The 14499-nt window shown below is 33.0% G+C and overlaps 2 protein-coding genes across 4 annotated transcripts in view; one reads left to right on the forward strand and one right to left on the reverse strand.

Annotated features, from left to right (window-relative positions):
• Positions 1-14499, reverse strand: part of LOC128985466 (uncharacterized protein CG43867) — a 424696-nt gene that overhangs the window by 315899 nt on the left and 94298 nt on the right. The gene's annotated exons all lie outside the window — the stretch shown is intronic.
• The window catches only part of LOC128985469 (uncharacterized), a 121705-nt gene continuing 118520 nt past the window's right edge, over positions 11315-14499 (forward strand). Inside the window, exon 1 of the mRNA XM_054404970.1 lies at positions 11315-11362. The gene's annotated coding sequence lies outside the window, so the exon portion shown is untranslated. The remainder of the gene's footprint in view (positions 11363-14499) is intronic.

The following is a 14499-nucleotide window of genomic DNA, read 5'->3' on the forward strand; positions in this document are numbered from 1 at the left end:
GTTAGTGTGAAGTAAGATATGAAATTTACCAAACAAAAAAATTCTTTTAGTGTTGTTAATCTAGATAAGGTTATTAGAGTCAACGATAAAAATAAATCATCCAGCAAAAAGCATGGTGTTCTCCTTCCAAATACTATCAGGTGCATTATTTGTGGACCATCAAACTGTGGAAAAACTAATTTGATGTTAAATCTTCTTTTCTCACCAAGTGGATTGTATTTTAAAAATGTATACATTTTTTCTAAATCCTTATATCAGCCTAAATACAAATTTCTTGAGTGTGTTATGAAAAAAATTGAAGAAATTGGGTTTTACATGTTTTCAGATAATGATGATGTTTTGCATCCTTCTGAAATCATTCCTAATTCAATAATGATATTTGATGATGTTGCATGTGAAAAACAGCAAAATATTAAAAATTACTTTTCAATGGGGAGACATAACAATATTGATACGTTTTATATTTGCCAAACATACAGCTATGTACCAAAACAATTGGTTAGGGATAACGCTAATTTTATTGTTTTATTCAAACAAGACAATAGAAACTTACAACATATTTATCATGACCATGTTAACACTGATATGACTTTTGGAACTTTTAAAGAAATGTGTTTAAAAGTGTGGAGTAGTGGGAAAAATTCATTTGTAGTGATAGACAAAGACAGAGAAATGGGTAAAGGTCGCTATCGAAATGGATTAGACGTTTTTATCAAAGTTTGATAATAGTGGTGGGGAGAAGATAAAACTCTCTACCATGTTACATTTTAACCATTACCAGTACATATGTTGACAGCAAACAATGGCTGAACAATTTTATGATGATTGGGTTAAAGATAAAACAAAGGAAGAAATGGTTAAGGAGATTAGTGAACTTAGAAGGAATATTAAATTAAAGCATCAAGCGCTACAGCGCCAATTAACCGATAATAGTGAATTACTGGAAAAGCAGTGGAAACCTGTTGCTGAACCTTTGATTAAACTACTAGAGGAACAGGAAGAAAGTAAATCAGAGAAGGAGAAATTGAATAATCGCAAGAGAAAACCTACTGAAAATTTTGAAGAAGCAACCCCAGTTAAACATTTTATACGCGCACCCGATCAAGGAGTGAAACGTAAACAAAAGATTAATCTGCCTATGCGAGAGGATTATGAAAGTGACTATGAATATGATGATGGAAATGAAGGTCTACCACCTTCCAAACGTTCAGCAATCCCTAGTACCACATTTGATACAAATGAAATGGAGTATGAAAATCAAGGAGACGATGAACAAAGTATTGAAGAAATGCAACATGAGCCAGTGGTTTATGAAACAACAAGTACAGGTAGGCTCTTTTAAAAACACCAAAAGGAAGACACTATGCTAAGGAATTTGTTGAACATACTTTCACAGGCAATATAGCTAAAGATTATTTTCTCAAATTAATTAGAGGGGGTAAACCTATTGACCACAACTATGGTGTTCGTGTAGAGGGAAATGACTGGATGATTGGTGATAAAAAAGTTGAAATTGATGAAAATGACATTATAATAAATGGTGTGAGGTATTTAGGAACAAGAGGGCTTTATGAGCTGATATTTATGAATTCACCAAACCAATACATTTATACTGAAGAAGATTTAAAAAGTTATGCTGGTATTTTAAAAGATACTAATGTTTATCGAGTGAATTATTCAGCACTTGGTAGACGAAGGTCTAACAGGGGTCATAAGTATTTGCATATAATTGCTCCAATATTAAATGAATGGGATAATAATGGTGCAAGTGGTAGTGGTGTTTTAAAAACTACTCCAAAAAGTAGAAAAAATAAATTACCACAGCAAGATTATGTTATTAAAGCAAATCCAATGACAACATATCCTGATCTGCTTGCTCCACAATCAGATTCACACGGAGTTACATTAGGCAATGGAAAGCCGGAATATATTTACTTTGATGATCCAAATGAGCTTGTTGACCGTCTGCGCCTCCTATATGGATCACAAGAAGCAGGAAATAATGGACATAAAAATGAAATAAATTCTATTATTGAGGAATTGTTGGAATTGGAAAACAATGGTGTTATTAATGTTTAATTTTCAATAAATAACCAAATAATTGTAATTAAACTGATTGTTTTATTATCTCTACCCTCATTTCAGTTCTGAACTTCATGATGAGTGTTGATAAATTTGGACGCTACTCGAGTTCTGGTAATGCTCAAATTGCACAAGGTCAAAAGGGTCCTAAAGGTGATGGTTTTAATCTTACAGATGATGGTGATTATGATATCCAACTCAAAAGGATTTGTAATGTTGGAACACCAACAGAGATTGGGGATGCTGTAAATCTTTTTACACTTAATACATCTGTTGGAAATTGTTTATTGGTAAATGAAAAGAAAGAGTATGATGCAAAAGGGCTTAGAGTAAGCAATTTGGATGTACCAATTAGTGATGGTGATGCTGTTAATAAATTATATTTTACTTCTAATTCACCGGTAAAACTGCTTGACAGTTACTCTTTTCACCAATTCAGAGTGCAAGATATAAGCTTTCCTATAGCGGATGGTGATGCAGTAAACTATAAAACTTTAAAGGAAAATGCTTTACTTGTCGATAAAAGTGTGTTTAATGCAAAGAATTTAAATATTTCTAATGTAAAAGATCCAAAACTGTCACATGATGCTGTAAATCTTCGTTATTTACAAGTTAATACTCTAGCCTTAAAAGAAAATAAAGAATATAATGCTAAGGGAAATGTTATAAAAAACATAGGTTTTCCTAAAGCAAAAGGAGATGCAATAAGCTATTCATTTATTGCTGATGTATTGGCTGAAATGTCTTTTGCGATTCATAATAATTTGAAAAAGAAAAACAAACCAAAGCTTACTAAAGAGGAATGGAAAAAAAGAGTAAATAAATCGTTGCATACTTGTGATTGGAGCGATTTGTTTGGAGTGAGTGAAAACGCTTTGGTGCAACCAAAAGCTAATACGCCTGCACCAGTGATAATAAATAAAGACAAATCAGGAGCTGAAAATCATTAATAAATATGATGTTCTCCCGACCTGGTCGCATCAGTTATCCAAGAGGCTCCGGCCTGATCAGTAGTCTTACAGGCGCAGCTGGGAACATTTTAAACCGTGCTATAGACATCTTACCAACGGAACTGCATTTGCCAGGCTATCAGTACTGTGGTCCTGGAACGGATTTAAAGACTCGATTGGCTCGTGGTGATCCAGGTATCAACAAATTAGACTCAGCCTGTAAACTGCATGATATTGCATATTCCAAATTTTCTGATAGTAAAAACAGATCTATTGCTGACAAACAGTTAGCTGAGCAGGCTTGGGAACGAGTGAAAGCTTCTGATTCAAGTTTCGGTGAAAAGGCAGCAGCTTGGACTATTACAAATATAATGAAAGCTAAAAATAAACTTGGTGCTGGTAGAAAAAAACAGGTAAAGAAAAAGAGAAGATGTAAATGCAAAAATAAGAAAAATACAAGAAAAGCTAATGCAACTAAAAGAAAAGGTAAAGGCTTATATCTAAGACCCTATAAAGGATCAGGATGTGCAAAGAAAAAAAAAAGATCGTCTACTTAACAAAGGAGATAAATAGTATTCCTAACAGACCGCTTAGTAACAAGGATATTTTAAAGTGGGTTTCACGTTTAAATATACCTAATTTTAGAGGAGTGTTTATGCGGGATTTACTGCCTCATAATATAAGTGAAAAGGAATCTGGAATTGTTAATTTGGATGACAACAATGGAAAGGGGACACATTGGGTGTGTTATACAAAAAATGGTTTCAGAGTCCAATATTTTGACAGCTTTGGAAATCTCAAACCACCAGTTGAACTTCAACGCTACTTTAACAGTGGACCTTACCACACTGAGGTTAGATATAATTATTTTCCTATACAAAAGGAGGATGAAGTGAACTGTGGTCATTTGTGTTTAGACTTTCTAGCCAGTCATACATAATGATTTGCATAAAAGGGAGTTCATCACGTATTAGGTATACGCTGTTTCCACCATTTGATTTATCAACATCAAATGAATGGGAAATGGGGTTCCATGATTTGTTGACCTATAATTCAATACCCAACGTGGAGGAGAATGAAAATAATAAATTATATTTTTCAAATGGAGATGTGATTAGCCTTCCTACAGGATCATATGAAATTGAAAGTATAAATGAGTTTATTAATAAGCAAATAGAAAGGCAGCAACTTGACATTAAATTTAAACTTGTTGCTAACAATAACACTTTAAAATGTGAAATATTCTGTGACAAGGGAATAGACTTCACAAAAAAAGGAACATTAGGGTCTCTCCTTGGATTTAGCGACAAAATCATGGTTGAGCCAAATAAATGGACTGAATCGCCCAATCAAGTTTCCATTAACAAAGTAGATGTCATACGGATCACTTGTAATATTGTAAGAGGATCTTATATTGACGGTGTTGAAGGACATGTATTACATGAGTTTTATCCAACTGTAGCACCGGGGTTTAAAATTGTTGAGAAACCAAATACAATAACTTATCTTCCAATAAACAAACAAAATAGTTTGGAAGAGTTTATAATTGCTTTAGAAGATCAAAACGGGGAGTTAGTTAATCTGAGAGGGGAAAATATAAATATACGTATAGTTATAAGAGAAAAGCAGCGCAGATAAAAAATGGGATTAGTCTTTTTTAGGAATTATAATCAAAAAAGAGAACCATTTATACATAAATATCCCAGCATTCAACATACAGTCATTGAGGAAAGAGCAGCCCTGCCATCCACATCCAACTTTACAGTGCGTAGTAACAATAAGTTTATCAAAACTTTATCCCCTGAAAATTTATTATTTTTGCAAAATATTGGGATATTCAAGAAGAAATGAATCGAATATTAAATATAAATTCTGAATCAAGCTTTGACAACAGTGTCATTGACTTTCAATTCCATTCTCACAATCCTTATTCATCAAACACTTTTGGAAACAGTGATGAAATAAGAATACCAATTCACCAGCAAGATGTATATACGTTACCAAGTGAGAGTTATATTTTAATTGAGGGAACTTTGAAAAAACAGGATGGAAATGATGATACTACAACTAATCTTATAAATAATGCAATCGCATTTCTATTCGAAGAAATAAGATATGAGCTATGTGGAACAGAAATAGATCGAGTAAAAAATGTTGGAATAACTACTACAATGAAAAATATACTTACATCACGTCCTGGAGATGTTCACTGGATGGGGAACGCTGGCTGGACATTACCTAAGATTGATGTACTTGAAGATAAAACCAACTTTTCATTTTGTGTACCACTCAAGCTGTTGCTTGGTTTTGCTGAAGATTTTAAAGAGATTTTGCTAAATGTGAAACAAGAACTAGTATTGTTAAGATCTTCATCAGACAAAAATGCAATATTGCAAGCTGCAGCATCTTTACAAACTGTTAAATTTGTAATAACCAAACTTATCTGGAAAATGCCTTATGTGAAAATTGATGATGAAATTAAACTATCACTTCTAAAACTAGTGGAAAAAGATCAACCTTTAAGAATTGCCTTTAGGAGGTGGCAAATGCATGAGTACCCTGTGCTACCTCAAACCACTTCTCAAACATGGACTGTTAAGACACTATCAGTTATTGAGAAACCTAGATATGTTATTGTAGGTTTCCAAACTGAACGTAAAGAAAAAAATAATAAAAATGCATCACATTTTGATTTTTGTGATTTAAATAACATAAGGCTTTATTTAAATGGAATATACTACCCATATGATCCATTGAATGGAAACAAAGCTTTGTTATATGAGTACTATGCAAAGTTTCAATCTTCTTTCTATGCAGGAAGTGATGATCAACCATGTATAAGCAAAAAAGACTTCATTGAGAGTTCACCATTATTTGTATGTGATTGTTCTAAACAATCTGAAACTTTAAAAAGTGGCACAATTGATGTACGTCTTGAAATTGAAACTACAAAAGCAGTTCCTGCAAATACTGCTGCATATTGTTTGATTATAAGTGATGGATTAGTGTATTACTCTCCATTGTCTGGAACTGTCAAAAAGGTTATGTAAATAGTGTATTATATAAATAAATCTTGTTTTAAAAATATGTTGTTATATGTTAACCTTATGCCATTATAATAAAGGAAATTAAAAACACAAATTAATATCATATATACAAGTTTATTTACATATTTCACTGACATAATTTAAAATGTCCATAAGCTAAGGTGTTAATACCATCATCTAGAATATGTCTTTTGTCATCATTTGCATTCATTGCAATTTTATTGATAGTAATAGTGCTAATTCTATGATCTTTTGACCGAAACAGAGTTTGTTTCTTACAAATATTCAAGTCCCTATTAAACAAACATTTTTTAAAATCATCAAAATTGATGGCTTTTTCCACAACCTTTTTGTTAACACCTTTAGCTTTTTTCCTAACAACCTGTTCAAATATTTCATAACAGTAAAGCTTTGGACGCAAACCTACATACTCAATAATTATTTTGCCAGAACATTCATCCTTAAATTTACCTAGCACTTTCTTGTTACTAGCTGAAAAGCATGGATGATTCTTACAAAAATTAGAAGTATCAAAATACTGTTTTAGTTCAGGGCTATTCATGTCTACATATATATCATTAGTGATAATTTCATAAAAAAGTGAATCTGTGTCAGAATACAAGAGTTTAACATTTGAACCAAAAAACCGTTTTATGATTTGGTAGTGAAAATCGTACATATGAAGTTTACTCAGCTCTAGCACTGTAAACCCAATATAAATGGGTTTATTAAAAACAATACTTTCTTTTGAACAAGAGACAGCAGCTAAGGATTCACTGTAAATAGTTCTATTCAAAAATGTAGGCTTACAAACTAATTTATCCAAACGTTTTTGTGATGTCACCAGTTCAAGAGACATTCTTTTACGTATATTTTCAATACTCTTACCAAACATTGCATTGTTCATTTTTTTATACAAGTCTTCCTCAAAAGGGTTTTTAGCTAATGTTCTTTTTGCAGTATTCCAATCTATGTAGGGTTTAAGCCAAGGGCTTTGATTGAATTTTAAGACTCTATGGACTTTTGTTACTTTCAAGCCTAGTTGAATAGCCTGTTTAAGGTTTAAATAATGGGTAACGTATCTTTCCTTATTTTCTAAAGTAGTTAACAGTTTGGTTTGCTTAGAATTTGGTCGTGGTTTATTTTCAGGAAAAAGTGGTAAGTCATTGTGTGAATCATGGAGATAAATTGGATATTCAACATCAACTTCCAAAACAAAACCAACAGAAGATTCATCAGGAATATCATCTACTCTAAAAGATGCTATGTCTTGTTTGTTCATCCATTCAAATGAATTTAGTGGCATAGATTTACTCATGGCTAGGCCATAGAGGTTATTGGCATCAAAATACATTAGATAAGAACTTTCTACTTTTGGATCATAAAACTCTTTCATATATTTATTGTTAGCACGAGCATATCTTTTAGAGCAGGATGTGATTCCACCTCTTACACCTTTTTCAATAAACAAATACATATCATAGTTTGTAAACAGTTCTAATTCTACTTTTGTGTATTTTAACATAGCATCAAATGTTAAACCTGGCAAAGAAAAGTAATGAGCACAATCCAATCCATAATTTTCAACACAAATTGATCGAAAGTTCTCAAATGTATCACAAAGTAGTAGTACATCTACTTTAAGATAGAGATCACTATAGCTTCCTAAGTCCCTACATTTAAAATGTGACCAGACTGTTTTTGCATGCTGATATTCATTTTCATCAATCGGTTCTAGTTGATAAGGGTACGAATCATTTTCTGGATCAACCATCGTTGGATCTCCCAAACCCTTGTAAAAGAAGGATTTGTCTGGCAATTGTTTGTCATTTAGTTTTTCCCAGCTATCCGTATACTGGTATGGGTACACTCCCTTACGAGTGACCAGAGGTATATCAGATTCATGAAAAAACTTTTTAGTATGGGAAAAGTTTTCTTTTGGCAAGTTATTAGCCAACTCACTTAATGATCGATCCATAAAACGATAAGTATCCACAAATCTTAAAGTAATGCCTGATTGAGTATATTTGGAATATGTAACATATTTTTCCTTTGAATTAGGTATTACACCGACTCTGTAATTATCACACCCTAATTCTCTTATTACAAAATGGTTGTCATAGTTAGAACTTCCATGCATAAATACTGGTAAAAATTTCTGAGATTGTCTCTTAAGATTACATTGTGAACACAGCACATTCCTAAATCGTCCACTAAAGTGGCAGTGATCACGAACTGGACAGTTAATTAATGTAAATTCACAGTCACACAGTTCACAGTTTGAGGCATTTTTAAACCGTTGTTTCTCATCATTTGTTAAAGGCAACATAGGGACATTTAATTGGGTTAAATCACCAATTAAATTAGCCAGAGTTTTCATGTAATGCATAAATTTTGCTGGAGCATCTAACCCTCGATAAATGTATGGTTCTTTAGGCAAATAGTTAGCTATATAAGAAGGCAGAGAATCATCATAAGCAACATACACCCCAAAGCTCATTGGTTCATGAACATTATTAACATAGGTCTTATCAGAAACTTTTTTGTTTGTTTTTAATAACAAACATTCAAAATCAGCATAACAAACAATTGGCAGTTTAAATAAATAGTGATGATTTTTGAACTTCAAAATGTTTGACGGGTCAGATTGATTATTTACTGAAGGTTTGGATGGCATTACTACTCTTGCTGGGGTCTGTTTGGAACAGTCAGTTAAATGGGCAGTTAGATTTACTTTCCTCTTAGGACCTTGGTAATGTTTAAAACATCGTTTACAGATAGACAATTTTCCAGTGTTGGTAGTTAATTGTTTCCTTATTAATCTACTCAAATCTTTAATATAACAGTAATGGTTAACACCATTTTTTGAGATAAAAAGCAAGTCAAAATGGTTAGGTTTTTCTTCATTGGTTATTCTTAAAGGATAGACTATGTTCTGTTGATTTAAACCATAAACGTTAACACTGGTTCCGGGATTTTGTTTTTCAAATTTACTTATTTGTTTGATTGGTGTGGGAAAGGAAATTCCTGTGAAGTTGAATTTGTGTCTATGTTCTAAAGTTTTAGCAGTTATTCTACAATCATTTGTGTATTTTACTAGGAGAGACCATTCAAAACAGTTCATATCCCGATGGTTCTTAGGATTGATGACGGCTTTCTTTAATGCGATTTCCTTTGGTAGAGGAATATAGGTGCTTCCTCGCAATGGTCTATACCTGCTAAATCTCAGAAGCAATCCATCAACAGTTGACAGCGTCCACCCCGATCCCTTCCCTTCGTATTCATGTTCTTCATAACACAGCTTACTAAACATTTTTCTCAAAATTGAGTTTATTGAAGAGCTTTCCAGCACAGCCTTGTTTTTGGTTTTAAATGTTCTTAGTTGAATTTCATCTGTCACTGGTTTAATATAAGTACATTCACTAACTATATTGAACTTTAAAGCCCCATAGTCACTTAAAAGGTTTTGAATAATACTTTTAATTTTTGATTCCACAGAAATTAACAAAAAACACAAGTCCTTATTTTCCTCATCACCGTTTTTAAGATAAAATGTTTTCAAGTTCCCGCTGAATGCATTTCTTAATTCAACAAATTCATTAAATGGTCCAGAACACGACCGGTAAAATCTAGAATGTGTTCGAGCAACACTTTCATCGTCCATTTCCATCTCCCCTTCCGAGCTTACCTCCATCCTGTGGATTAACAAAACTATTTAGAATGGTTTCTCCTCTACAATTGTGTAACTAACACCACTATTTATAAGTTATTTGTAATAAGCTAACTATCTAATAACGTACTACGCCTACAAACAATTGCTTGTTAATTAGTTTTCCTATCCAGCTTAACCTCCTCACACTCTACTCCAGGCGTTTCTTTTATTGCTCTTCCTACATCATACAAAACATTCCTAATCTTTTTGAAAATGTGAGTTTTTGGCTCTGTCAAAAAAACAGCTTTAGTTGATACTTTAGTCCAAAACTTGCTTGTTGGACATTTCTTAAGATCTTTAGTGTCGGTTAGCTCTATTTTAATCATATAACGACCCTCCTCACCGGGTGTAATAAGTTTCTTCCTCAATCTTTTCTTTTGAGTTTGAAATGTTTGTCTAATGTTAGAGGATTTTTTTGTGGACTTTACAACAAACAACCTATCAAACTTGTCTGAGTTATCTGATTCGGATCCAGAATCAGAAGCCTCGGAATGTTCATCACCCGATGATGCTTCAGATGACTCAGATGGAGATGGTGAACGATTTCTTTTCCTCTTAAGGGAAACCTTAACACTGGGCTCATGGGTTCTTTTTGGAACTGAAGGTTTATCATTATCATCATCTTCAATCAAGCTAACCTCAGGCTCTGGTAAACCACAATTAAAAACAGCCAAAGCATCTTCCACTGTACTACTCAAAAAATTGCTGGTTTCAATTGAGAAGAACCTATCACTGAAATTTTTTTTCTTTAGCAAAGGTTTGACGCATTTAATTAGATCTTTAGATGAGATTTCCTTAGCCAAGAGTCTTGGGAGTTTTTCTTGTGATAGATCATTAGGGAAAAATTCAAATAGTTTTGAATGTAAATGTTGAGATATTTGAGTTAGCAGCAATTGGAGATTCGCAAGTTCGGGATGAGAATAGAATCGTTCAGAGTCTCTTAATTTTGGAATTATATTCAGCCATCGTTCTACTGAATTTAATCCAAGAGTAATTAGATTTTGTACTATTTGTAGTAAACTGATCATGCCCACTGCAGACAAACAAATTAACTAATTTTTAAAACAAAAATATTGAAGAAAAGATTTAGAAAAATTCTGAAACAGTTATCCGGCTGGCAGAATGTAGTAGGAATATAGTTACAATAATATCGAACTGTATAAATCGATTTTCGAAATTAATATCGATATATCAAATCGAACTAAATATCGATATATCGAATCGAACTAAATACCGATATATCGAAGTTAACAGATGTTTTTACTGTTTTGGGTATCAGGGCAACAGAATGCTGTAGCAATCTTTAGCTATCAGCGGCGCGCTGACCTCCAGGTCACCATGTTTGATTACCAATCACTCATTAGCGCAATTGCGAACTTCTGTACTTCCGTGGAAAATTTTATTGCACAGTGGACTGTAAACACCACGTGCGTCCTTTACAACATGCTCGTGATTATCACTCATTTGCGTCAGCCGAAATTGTGATAGATTGGGTACATTACTTGTTGTCTCTATTCAATCAAGTTGTGGTTTTGTGTTAGCTTCAGTGAGCACCTCCTTTCACTAACTTGGTGAGTAAAACACAATTTAAGAATTAGAATCATTTTGAAACTTAAATATTTTTTGAAACTTTAACTTTTTTGAAACTTATACTTAAATTTAATTTTGTTTTTACCAATAAATTCTTTAATCGCTTATATCTTGGAAACGGTAAGAGATAGAGCAAAAATAAGAAAATTTTTAAGAAATTCCATAAAGAAGGTTTTCATATATGAGCCATATACTGATATAACTTCCATTCCTCTGGGACGTGTTTAGGCTGGACTTAACTATTGACCTTTGCCCAATGCTTAATATATACGTTATTATTTGACCTATCGAGTTGAAATTTGGTATGTAGGACGGTTAGAGCCTCTAGTTTGTTTTAGTGCAAACAAAATTCGGAATGGTTGATAAGCTTGCACACTACACACGATCATGTGAATTTTTAAAAGTTGCCTTGCGTTTGGTTATTTACTAACCGATTTATATGAAATTTTGTACATATGTTAAGGACATAAAATACAGTTGACTCGCATGCAAGGATTTGAAAAAAAATCATAAATGTAGGACTTGGGCTTAACTATTTACCTTCACCTTACAATTAATATCTCCATAACCATTTGAGATATAGAGTTGAAATTTGGTATGTAGGATAGTTGCAGTCTCTAGTTAGGATAAATGTAAAAAAATTCTGCAACGCTACACTACTTAAACCTCATCAGCGGAGCTCTTGCCTCCCAGCTTCAACCAGCACTCGCCTTTTGAAACAAAAAGCTCGGTTCCAGAAGAGACAGTGTTTTTCCAAAAATCAAGTTCCAGAACAGACATTTACTCTCTACTTCAATCCACTCAAATTGTTAACTCTTAAATTAAATAATCAAATGTTTGTTTTTCACTTACATCTTTACAGGAAACAGTTCAGCATTGCTAAAAGATTCAAACTATTCCATTGGCATAGCACATTTGGAATAGAAAATACCTAAATGGATTACATTGAAATTAACCGGGGTAAGAACAAAATGTCCTTAAAACAATTTAAATGCAAGCCCATCTCAATGTCCCGCCCCACATCAAATTCGTCATCACATTGCCTTCTCCCCCGGCCCAAATATTCAAAATGGCCGCCACATTATGTTCAGACACGTCCCGGAATCTGCCTAATCGCTGGGTATGTAGATTGTGTTGCGTCCCGGATAGTCCCGGGATTCCTTCGGAATGAGAGGAGTACATAGTTGTGTATTTACTTCAAATTTAAAAAAATTGAAGTATCATACTTTGTTTATACAGTACATATAACTTACATGTACATTTTGTACATATTGTCAGAAAATTTCAAATGTTTACCTTTAAAGTACAAAGTACATATCACAAATGTACAGATATTCAAGCAAATTTCGTAATATTTCTATAGATATATCGAAATATTAGAGTAGAATCTCGATAAAAAGACTCAAATTAGACTTGTTATCAAGGTTGACTTCTTATAGAGGTTTGCAATAACATATGATTAGGAGTCAAATTAATGTATGGGGATTTGAAAAAATAAACACTTGTATCAAGGATCAAATTGTTATCGAGGGTCTTGTTATCATGGTTCTACTGTATTGATTTAAATAAATTTATTCGTCTGACCGTTTATTCGTCACCGATTCACACGAAGTTCCTATACAAATCGTTCCAATAGAAATAGTCGTGATAAAGTAAAATACAAGTATCAGGGGTTTTTTTAACTGTGCTTTTTATGACAAAATAGGTCTTCTACAGAAAGATTCCAAGGCAAATTTCTAATTGGAATATCCCTCTTCATAATTGTTAAAAAGGTTTGCAAATTTACAATTTTAACTTTTTGTGTCTCTTAACTGTTCCCTTAAGCAATATTGTGATGATGATCATTTCTATTTGAAATTATCGTGGCTACTTTTTTTTATTTGCTCGTACTATTTTACCTTCCATAATTTTGCTGTACATAAAACTTAGGAAATACGATAACGCCCCCCCCCCCCCCCCCCACACCCGACGTTTAATATTGTGTAACATTTTACCAACTGTGACAATTTAAGACAGTTTGGGGTCGAAAGATAGCTTTCACTTTAAATTTTGAGGTAAATCGTGTTTTTTGGTTTTTTAGCGAATTTCCCTATAGGGAAGTAGCTATTACCGTAGGTGGCACGGTAAGACCTAGACCCGTGACCGATTTACTTTTCCATTTTGATGTCCCCAGAGGCCAAAAACACTATTCAATCAATTTTTTTATATTTTCCATTATTAGCAATGGAGAAAATTAAAAAAATTGTAAATTTAAAATTCCCATGTTATTCTTATGGAGAATATTGTCAAATGTTGTAGTTTGCTTGTTTATGAATATATTTTGATCAAACTTGGCAAATTTATTTATTTTGTACTAAGCTATCAATATTTTACTCAAAAACACACTTTATTAGTTTCCTTGGAGCAGCAAACCTAGGTACTCGTTAAACCTAATGTTATTAAAATATATTTAACTGAAAATCAATTCAGACAAATGGAAATTCGCTTAGTCGGCAGGTTTGCTGCGGCGGGGGTATTTTTAATTACAACGCAAGAATAACGAGACATCCACACAATTAAGATTAATGAAGAATAATAAGATCTCAATCACACAACATACTGACGAGTAACAAGTAGTGAGGCCGAACCGTAAGTCCCCATTACCATACAAGTCCATTAATGGACTCGACCCATTAGTGAATTACTCAATATTGCAAGGCCCATACTCGGCCTAATGTAGCTTCAGGCTCTTTTTGAACATTTCCATCTAGTTAATGTGAAATATGATTGTCATTATTAGTTTTGATGCAAGGAATAAATTGGATTTGCTATAGTGTATTCCAATAACATTAAGGTTTGATAATTAATTTAAATTCACTCAATGATTTTTATGTTGCGTTGTATTAGTATAGTTATATTTTGGTTGCTGTGAAGCGATGGCATTTGTTTACCTTTAATACACGACAACGCAATTTCAATACAAATACTCCCAAAAGAGATTTATTTTTATTTTGTCCCTAATTTTCTTTTCAAGAAGTTTTTTTTTCCTAAAAATGCATCTAGACCCCAGCACTGATAGGACATTACTGTAGTAGTATGCTGAAATGCAGTTGCTTCCTTACTCCTCAAATTGGTTGCT

This window comes from Macrosteles quadrilineatus, unplaced genomic scaffold (genome assembly GCF_028750875.1).
Source record: "Macrosteles quadrilineatus isolate MER2022 unplaced genomic scaffold, UCM_ALF_1.0 Scaffold_2__2_contigs__length_208266976, whole genome shotgun sequence".
Classification (NCBI taxonomy): Eukaryota; Metazoa; Arthropoda; class Insecta; order Hemiptera; family Cicadellidae; genus Macrosteles; species Macrosteles quadrilineatus.